Source organism: Martes martes (genome assembly GCF_963455335.1).
Source record: "Martes martes genome assembly, chromosome: 7".
In the NCBI taxonomy this organism is placed as follows: domain Eukaryota; kingdom Metazoa; phylum Chordata; class Mammalia; order Carnivora; family Mustelidae; genus Martes; species Martes martes.
This window is the reverse complement of record NC_137894.1, coordinates 139,448,911-139,457,802: the sequence shown is the minus strand read 5'-3', so window position 1 is coordinate 139,457,802 and position 8,892 is coordinate 139,448,911. Positions and strand designations below refer to the sequence as shown.

Here is an 8,892-nt window from a genome sequence, read left to right as displayed (position 1 = left end):
TTCCTCCCCAGCCATTGGGCCTGCGGGCCAGAGCGGTCTCGGACCCCCGCCAGCTTCGGGGCCACAATTGGCTGGGCTGCGCCCATTCCAGGCGCTGATTGGGGAACGGGCGGCTCAGGCCCCGCCTCCCGTGTCTAAGTTCCGTTAGCATGTTCGGTTGCTCCCGAATTCCCTCTCGCCCCGGTGGGCGGGACTGACAGGATGGCCCCCTCGACTGGCTCCTCCTCCGGCCCGCGGCGACCGCAGACCCGCGGGGAGGGGCCGGGGAGAGACTGGCGACACTTTCCTCTTTGGAGAGCTCTATTTTCTCCTGATTGGCTGACGGGCGCCCCCATGCGTCGGCGCCGCGGGCCAATGGGCGGCGGCGGCGGCGGTCCGGGGGCGGGGTCCGGGGGGCGGGCGGAGCCGGGTTGGGCCGCGGCGGCGGGGCCGTCTCAGGCCGCCGTCCCGCCCCTCCCGTCCGGCCGCCGCCGCCGCCGCCGCCTGGGGCTTGGTTGAGGCGGACGGTGGGTCCGGGCCCGAGTGTGGCGCCGCCGCCGCTGCGCGAAGGGGGCAAGCGGGCAGGTGAGTGCCGGCGGCGGCGGCCCCTCGGCGCGCGCGGCCCGCGGGCAGACTCGCGCGGTGAGGCCGCCCCTCGCCCCGGCCCGCGCCCCTCGGCCAGGGTCTTGCGCGCGCCCCGCCGGCCGCCCCGGCCCGAGGTGCGAGGTGCGGGAGGCGGTGTGCGCCCCGGGGGCCGGGTGGGAGGGCTGGGTATGGGGCCCCGGCGGGTCGGGGGCGCCGCTCGGCCTCTGGCCCCCGGCTCTGCCGGCGCGGGGGGCGCGCTGGCCCGGGCCCCGCGGCCCCTTGGGACGCCCGGCCCGGAGGCGGCGGCAGGTGCAAGGAGCGGCAGCCGCTGGACGCTCGCCGGGTGGGGCCCGGGGCGCTCTGGCTGGCGCTGGGCGGCTGGGCTGTGCGTGCGGCCGGCCCGCCTCGCGCTCCCTCCCTTCCTTCCTCCCTTCCTTCCCTCCCCGCGGTCGCCCGCGTGAAGGCTGTGGCTTCTGTGCTCAGCTCCCCAGACCTCAGGTGCGCGCCGGGGCGCCGGGGACCAGTCCCCGCTTCTCTCCCTCACTTTCCAGTTATAAAAACAGGCGTTGAAAATAGGTCATCTTTCTTCCCACGCGCCCTGGCCGTGGTCCACACGCTCGGCGCCCTACTAGGGAGAAGAATTCGGGGCTTTGGAGTTTGTCACTCTGGCCGTAAACTCTTCCTCCTCGCGGCTCCGGCGCTGCAACTCTGCCTTTGCCCCGCTTGTCCTCGGGGGACGCGAGCCGCAGGGTAGCCGGGCCACTCGCTGCGCGGCCTCGCCCCCGCCGCGCGTCGACACGTGTGGGATCGCTTGCAGGGTATTGCTTTGCTTTTCCAAAGGAAGGAGGTGGTGTTTCAAAAGCAAACGTACGTGCGAAGTATGTTGACAGATTACTTGTGCTTTGTAAAACCCTCCGAAGAGTTAAACGTTTAGCGATGAACCTGCTCGTCGCTTGATTGCGGTGCATGATTACACAGCTGTGTGCGTTTGTCACAACGTGTAGACGTGGACACCGAAAAGGGAGTTTTACCTTTTCCTCTCCTATTTTTCTTCTCAGTGGCCCCACTGGTATTTCAGAATTGGAATAACCAGTAATAATCTTGGGGAGGTTTTTCTTACTATTTTAGGAGAATGCATTTAACTCAAGAATATAGCAAAATAAGAGCAGCTTTCCCCTGTTAAGAGTTTGCAGGACTTTTGCTTGAACCATGATGTATTATGTCTATACGGGCTACTGTGTATGCAGTCCCGCCTTACCAAATTAGTCCCAGGGACTGCTGTGATTGATATTCTGGTCAAGTTCCAACAATTTAAGGAGGAGGTTTTTCGCTGGCGGGAGAAAGTAGTTTGCAAAGCCAAGTTCTCAAACAGCTACAGAACCTCTTCATTGGAATTCCAAACAACCTCAGTTTTTAGCCTTCTGCTACCCCTTCCTGTCTGTCCTCCTTTCTCTCCGTGGAATTGGAAGTTAATGTCTGAAATGCAGCTCTAGCCCAAGAGGGTAAAAGGGTTGCCGCTCCTCATCTCCTCAGTTTGCTGACATCTCTTGGTGCTTTTGTTCCTGGTAGGGGAATGATGTTGGCTTTGAAGACTGAAACATTTATGCTATGGAAATGAAAGTTGCTGTTCAGTTCTGTCAATGAGTGCAGTAAGATTGTCAATAAGAAAGTAACACTTACTGAACTTGTCTTCCATGTGGTGAACATTAGGCCATGTTTTAAGTAGTTAAATCTTTGCTTTAGAAGCTCCTGGAAAGTGAGGGAAGTGTAAAGGTTGTACTCAGCTTCCCATTCTAAAGTTCAACCACTGGAAAACTTTTGGTTATGAGCACTCGCAACAGCCTCCTTAAAACTTGATGCTTTCCTATCTAGAAGAGCGTGAGAGGTGACAGCTAGAGGTAAGCGTAAGCATCAGCACAGCAGAGGCTTGCTGGTACTGGAAATATTTAGCAGACAATGACTGAATTCAGTAAAACAGGTATGCAGTTTGTACCATGTGGAATTTTAGCAGAAATAGTAAAAATCTTACTAGCAGAGGGTTACTCTGGATTCTTTTTACTAGATGTCCATTTACTTTGAGGTTTTCCAGTTTCTTAAAATGTTTGAATTACATGGTCTCCTTTTTTTCTTATCTTTAATCTGAAGTAGCTTTTAGAAATGTAACTAATCATAGTGTATCTTTTTTTGTGTGTGTAGTTTGAGGACTGTCTTCCACTGGGAGGTTTTTTCTTTAGAAACTGGTTTTCTTGTCTCTGGCCGCTGTGCGTGGTGCTTCCATAGGGACGAACAGTTTCAAGTGTGTCTCCTCTCCTTGTACCTAAGTTCTGGGAATGGAGCCATGGTTTTGTTCCCCTATTAGAGGAGCAGAAGTCATTTATTACTATGGCATTAAACATTTTTAACAAGACAGCGAATATATCTTTGCTCTCACGTCACCCTGGAAGTTGCTTATGGCCAGTTATTTTCGCAGTTAGCTAACACTGTATTTGGGCCAGTTATTTTACCATTGAAGAGTGTTTTGATTTGCTCTGCATCCTTTTTCTCTTGCTACAGTCATGGATGTGTTTATCTTGGACATCAGTTCATTTTGAGTTCTGTTTAACCAGTTAAGAGTAATGAACTAAGGGTTCCTTGCTTTCACATGTTTCTAGGTTTCATTCTTGTTGCGGTCATAGGTGTACCTTACTTGGCAAAAGTGTCTTCTGTACATTGGCTTGCCTGACATCTTGTATTCCTATTCCTAACATTGGGGATGTTAAATATTTTGATCTGGAAATAGAATTAATTTGCATCGTGTTTATGAAGTAAAAATGATTTTTTCACAAAATATTAATACATATATAATCTTTCTACTATCATGGAGTTGAGCTTTTTTTTTTTTTTTTTAAGTCACTTAATAGTATTATGTAAAGAAAGCTTAGCGGAACTGGCAAGATTAGAAGTCCTACTTTTGTTGTTAAATTTATCCAGTAACTCAAGCCAGAGATTAGCTGTCTCGACTCTATTTCCATTTGGGGGTTTCCTCTAGGTTTTAGAAATAAACAGCTTTAAAACAAGAGGTATAAACAAAAGTATTGACAATTTGCTCCTAAAATATATTTGAATGGAAGAACAATAATTCCAAGTGATTATAAATTCAAATACCAAAGTTAAGACCTTGAAATTCTTTCTTATTTTAGTACTTTCTAAGTAGAAGTTAATTAATAATCAGGATAAGGCCAAGTGGAAGACAAGTCCAACCCTGAAGTTACTATTTTGAAAGGCATCTGAGTGGTAACTGATTAGCAAGCCAAGTAAGACCCTAACCTGTTACTCGTCTAGCTTCAGTGATGGGGATATGGAGTGCGGGCAGGGAAAAGGGACAGAGTGGAACAAGTGTTTTCATTCTTTTTCAGAAGGGACTGAAGAATTGTCCAGAGAATGTAATCAGGTGTCCACACAGAACTCTTTTTTTTTTTTTTTTTAAAGATTTTATTTATTTATTTGTCAGAGAGAGTGAGCACAGGCAGACAGAGAGACAGGCAGAGGCAGAGGGAGAAGCAGGCTCCCCGCCGAGCAAGGAGCCCGATGCGGGACTCGATCCCAGGACGCCGGGATCATGACCTGAGCCGAAGGCAGCCGCCCAACCAACTGAGCCACCCAGGCATCCCCACACAGAACTCTTAGTAAATACGCAGTCTTTTAGGCTTATTACCTATCCATGATCATGACTTTCACTTTTCACTTTTTTTTTTTTTTAAGATTTTTACTTATTTGTTTGACACAGAGAGACACAGTGAGAGAGGGAACACAAGCAAGGGGAGGGGGAGGGGAAGAGGGAGACGCAGACTTCCCTCCGAGCAGGGAGCCTGATTGTGGGGCTTGATCCCAGGACCCTGGGATCATGACCTGAGCCAAAGGCAGAGACTTTAACCCATTGAGCCACTCAGGCACCCCCACTTTTCACTTTTTTAATGCTATATTTTGTTAGACCATAGCAAGGTCTAAAAAACTGTATGACAAAGTGGTTTAAAGGTTTCAGTCTCAGAAAATAGGCTTGACTCTTCAATATCAATACATTTCCAGTGAGTACAGTTAAAAGAAAGTAAGGATTAGTGTTGAAAAATAATCATTAAAATTGCTTCTGCCATACTTACTAATGATTAACAAAGTTTTCCATTTGTGGATTGTAATGACTTAGCATTGCTACATATCATAGTCACCTAAGTGGTTACTGCAGTTTCTTGATGCACGACAAGAATGGAGCATTGCAAATCTCAACGTGGGGTATGTGGGCTTGGGCAGAAGTTTATTTGGAATTTTTGCTCATAGTTTCACATTTAAGCTGAGGCCACTCCTGTTTATTTGGACAAGGCCGGCAAGATGGCTCTATACTTTTCAAAGGCCAAGGAGATAAAACCTTTATGTAGCATGTTTTACTACTGTAAAGGGAATACTGTTATGTTGAACTTTAGAGCCTTCACAAGTGGGTTGATTTTGAGCTGAATCCATGAAACACTATTTAGAGTATCAATAAAGTTTGCCATCAAGGTGTGTTGGTGAGGCTCTGCCACCAACTGAGTCTTCATTTTGCATGGAATTTATTAACCTCTCTAAACTTCAGCTTGCTTATCTGCAAAGTGGGTATGGCATCTATCTGTTGTGTAGAACGCTTACCTTGAGTCCTGATGTAGTAAGTATGACTGATGCGGTTGTGGTGAGGAAGATCAAGTTGGGTCCTGCTGTAGGACTCTGTGTGACAGGGACGATGGCTTCAGTAGCCTGGAAACAAACAACGTAATAGCATGAAAAATTGCATTTGGGTTCAGGGCACTGGTTTGATATAGCACGTCTGTCTTGCTGAAGATAGCTTAAGTGACAAAGGTCTTAGTTGATTACCATCTTACCCTAAAGGCTGTGGGACCGTGCGTGTGTCACTCATCTGTGCATTTCAGATCAGATGCTTGAGAAGTGTGCACTGAAATAATGCACTCCTTTGTTTACCTGACTCGTGGGAAAGCTGGGGCAGTCTCTGAGCATTATCTCCTTGATAATATCCCTTGATTATCCCTTACCCCTCCGAGTAAGATCCCCTTGATTTGAGCTCCGGGAGGCGATTCCGGTGGAGCTCTGTGCCTTCCAGAGTTCATCCAAAGGGTTTTGTTGTTGCCTTGGGAAAAAACTGTTCACCACAGTGGTTTTGTCCACTTTTGAGAAAGGATACGCTAGGCCTGGAGAAGAGAAGACTTTGTTGGGGGGACAGAGAGCTGTCTTCTGAAATATGAAGTTGTTTCTTTTGAAAGGCGGAATCGGGAGGTGTCAGGAGGATGAACCTTCCGACCGTGTGCCGGAGCAGCTCGCAGTTAGCGGCGCCACGTGTGGGGGGGCAGGGGGCGCTGCCAGAACCGCTCAGCAGCAGCAGGCCTCAGGGGGTGCATTTCTTGCCCATGACATTGCTCCACCCTGCCTCTCCCAGGGGCTTTCAGACTGGAGTTTGCTAGTGGAGAGCAAGGCGCTCTGACACCTGTCATTGCTTCCTGCCTTAGGTGTTGTTATTTTAAACATGTGTGAGCAGGAGGGTTAACACAGATTACCCCAAAAGTCTCTTCTGAACCTGGTGTTCCACAGTCCTAGAATCTCGAATCCTTATGGGAGGAATGTGGGTGGTTTGAAGGTAATTTCTTGACAGATTACAGCTGTTTCTTCCCTTAACATTTTTCTTTTTTCTTTTTCAAAGAGAGCTTAGGAAATGATTATTCGTGATACCAAATGATTCTTTGCTTATGAGAGGTTTTCTTTTTTCAACTTCCTTTAAACAGGAGCCTCATTTTAAGTGTATTTACAATTTAATTGAACAGCAGTTTAAACTGAAACTATTATGTATTGAAAAGTCAATCAGAAATGGCTTAAGCGCTTCTAAAATTACCATGTAAGTTAGTGGAAAACTAGCAAAAAACCCTATAGAAAGCAAGAAACATCTGTATTTTGTTAAATCTCAAATTTGTCTATCTATCCTTATTCGTCTATCTACCTATTTATATGACAGTCCAAATTGTTCTGTATAGAGATGGAAATGTTACTTACAGGCAACTTGCAGCTTTATTCATCCCCCTACTTAAGTAGCTACTGCCTTGAAATTAATTCCACCTTCTTGCCTGCCTGCTTGCCCTGACTTGGTACTTTTGAGTTGTGGCACATCAGCACCTCCTTTGATAGGGACTGGGATGAAGGATGCTAGGTATCTACTTGAAGCGGTAAAGTTATATGACTTGAGCCCACTATTAGGCTCTGCTACCGTGTAGAGAGTACATGTTTCCCTTACATGCTAGTTCCAGTTAACACGGCCGCAGGCAGCACAGGTCTGTGGATGCCTTGTCAGTTTCTGTAGGACAGAAAACACTGCATAAATACTTTTCAGTTTAAGAGTGCTTTCGTTTTCCTAAGCCATCATCCTGTAATTGGCATATCTAATTCAGAGTGTAGTGATCTTATCCTAATGGCCTGCCAGATATTTTAGTGACATTCTTTTCTTCCTGCACAAAAATTAGGCAGGCTCTCGTACTCCCTTCAAGTACTTTCACAGCTGGGTGCCTGAGGTAGGAGGAGGAAGCCATAGGACAATTCTCTGCTTTAGTTAATCCCACTGTAAAGTAGGGTAGTTTCAGGATACATTGAAAAACAGATGCTGGGTTAGAGCTAAAGTTTCTTGGTTAAATTGCCAAATAAGTGTAATCAAAAATGTTTATTCTATTTGTATTTCGTTGAAAGCAACTTAAGAAAAATACTAATTTATATACTTCTCATTTAGAATAAAAAAAAAACCTACCCAGCTGAATCGTATCTCCCTGTGTTCAGTGTATGTGAGCTAGACTTTGTAACGATGGGTAAAGTAGCTCCCTCTCTCACTTGCCCCCACCCATTAGCCCAGTTTCCCGAATATGCTTTATCTTATTCCTCTGACTGTTTATTCCACTGTACAGATTATACAAAGAATCACTTGCTTGGTCAGAAGTGGCTGTTGATTACAGATGCCAGTTTGTATTAGCCAGCAATTTAAATAATTGAATATTCTACAGTTTTACTCATTTTATGGTTTCTAATGTATTTAATCTGCTAAAGGGAGAGATTGTTGGTGGGCTTCCTATATAGTTTATAGTATCTTCAGGGGCCACATTTTGAGGATTCTGTAGATTTTTAAAATATCTTGATGATGAAGAAATGTAGATCTGTGTGAAACTCCTGGCTTCCTATTTATTTTCATCGATTCCCTTCCTTTGAACTACAACTGTAGAGTCCGTCTGTCTAGCAGTCCTGTGTTGCTTTTTGCTTAGTTTCTTTTGTCTTACGTATTGACTGAGTTCTTTTTTTACTGTATAGTTTGGTTTGTCTCCAGGTAATTCCATAAGGATTTATAAATGATACCTGATTTCAGTCTAAACTTTGGGGAAAAAACCTTTCAATTAGTGTTGTACCCTCTGGGTAATATCTGGAATTTAACTTACGTGTGTACGTGTCTGTGTATACATGTGTGTACACATACTTGATTTAGACATCTTTATGCTTACGTAAATATTTGAAATAAATATTCAAGGTAAATATTTGCTCTCTATAGGAACTTGATGAATTTCTGATAGGAAGTTTTTTTTTTTTCTAGTGGGGGTATAAAGGATGCTCAGGCTACTGGTTTGTTCATTTGTTGAAACTTGGACTCTAGCCCCAGATCAGCTGAAATCACAATGAAAATTATTCATTGTGTGTAACACGTTTTTGAATCATAAATGAAAAGGGCAGGTAGTTACTTCTAATCCATAATGTGGAGGAAATGTTCATTAGCTAAGAAAGGCAGAAGGGGGTTGACTTTAGGACACCACTCAGACTGGATTCTGACACCTTTTCAAACTGCATCTTAAAGTTTAGTCATTCTTCTTTAACTGTACTTTTTCCCTTGCCCCTCTCGGTTCAGCTCCTTCTCTTAGATCTTTGAGGAATTACCCGTGCTGTGAGTCTCGGTTCCCCACCTCATCATCCTTGAAGCCTGCAGGTCTGGCCTGCCTTCATTTTGTGTTCTCCAGCGGCTGGTGTAGACCTAGGCACACAGACGCAGGAGGGCTTGGGTGAGGGAGGGCAAGCATCTGTATTTAGAGCCTGCATGTGTGCTGGGAATGATACAGTGTTTCAGGTTTGAAGCTGTGGATGGTGGTTTGGTGGTTGTGGACTCTTAGCCAAGTCACAGCCGTGTTGAAGCCCCCCAGCATGGCTGCGAGCAGTGCTGGCCTCTGCCGGCTGTGGCCGGGGATGTATCAGGCCACATGGAGCACCCTGGTCACGAGGGCCCACAGAGTTTCAAGC

At 46.4% G+C, this 8,892-nt stretch overlaps 1 protein-coding gene across 3 annotated transcripts in view; it reads left to right on the top strand.

The window, feature by feature from the left end:
- Window positions 1-418: 418 nt before the first annotated feature.
- The window catches only part of SETD3 (SET domain containing 3, actin N3(tau)-histidine methyltransferase), a 78,998-nt gene continuing 70,524 nt past the window's right edge, over window positions 419-8,892 (top strand). For 2 of the 3 annotated variants that reach the window (XM_080809648.1, XM_080809647.1), the window contains exon 1: window positions 419-564. The gene's annotated coding sequence lies outside the window, so the exon portion shown is untranslated. The remainder of the gene's footprint in view (window positions 565-8,892) is intronic. The other variant, XM_080809649.1, reaches the window with a different exon arrangement.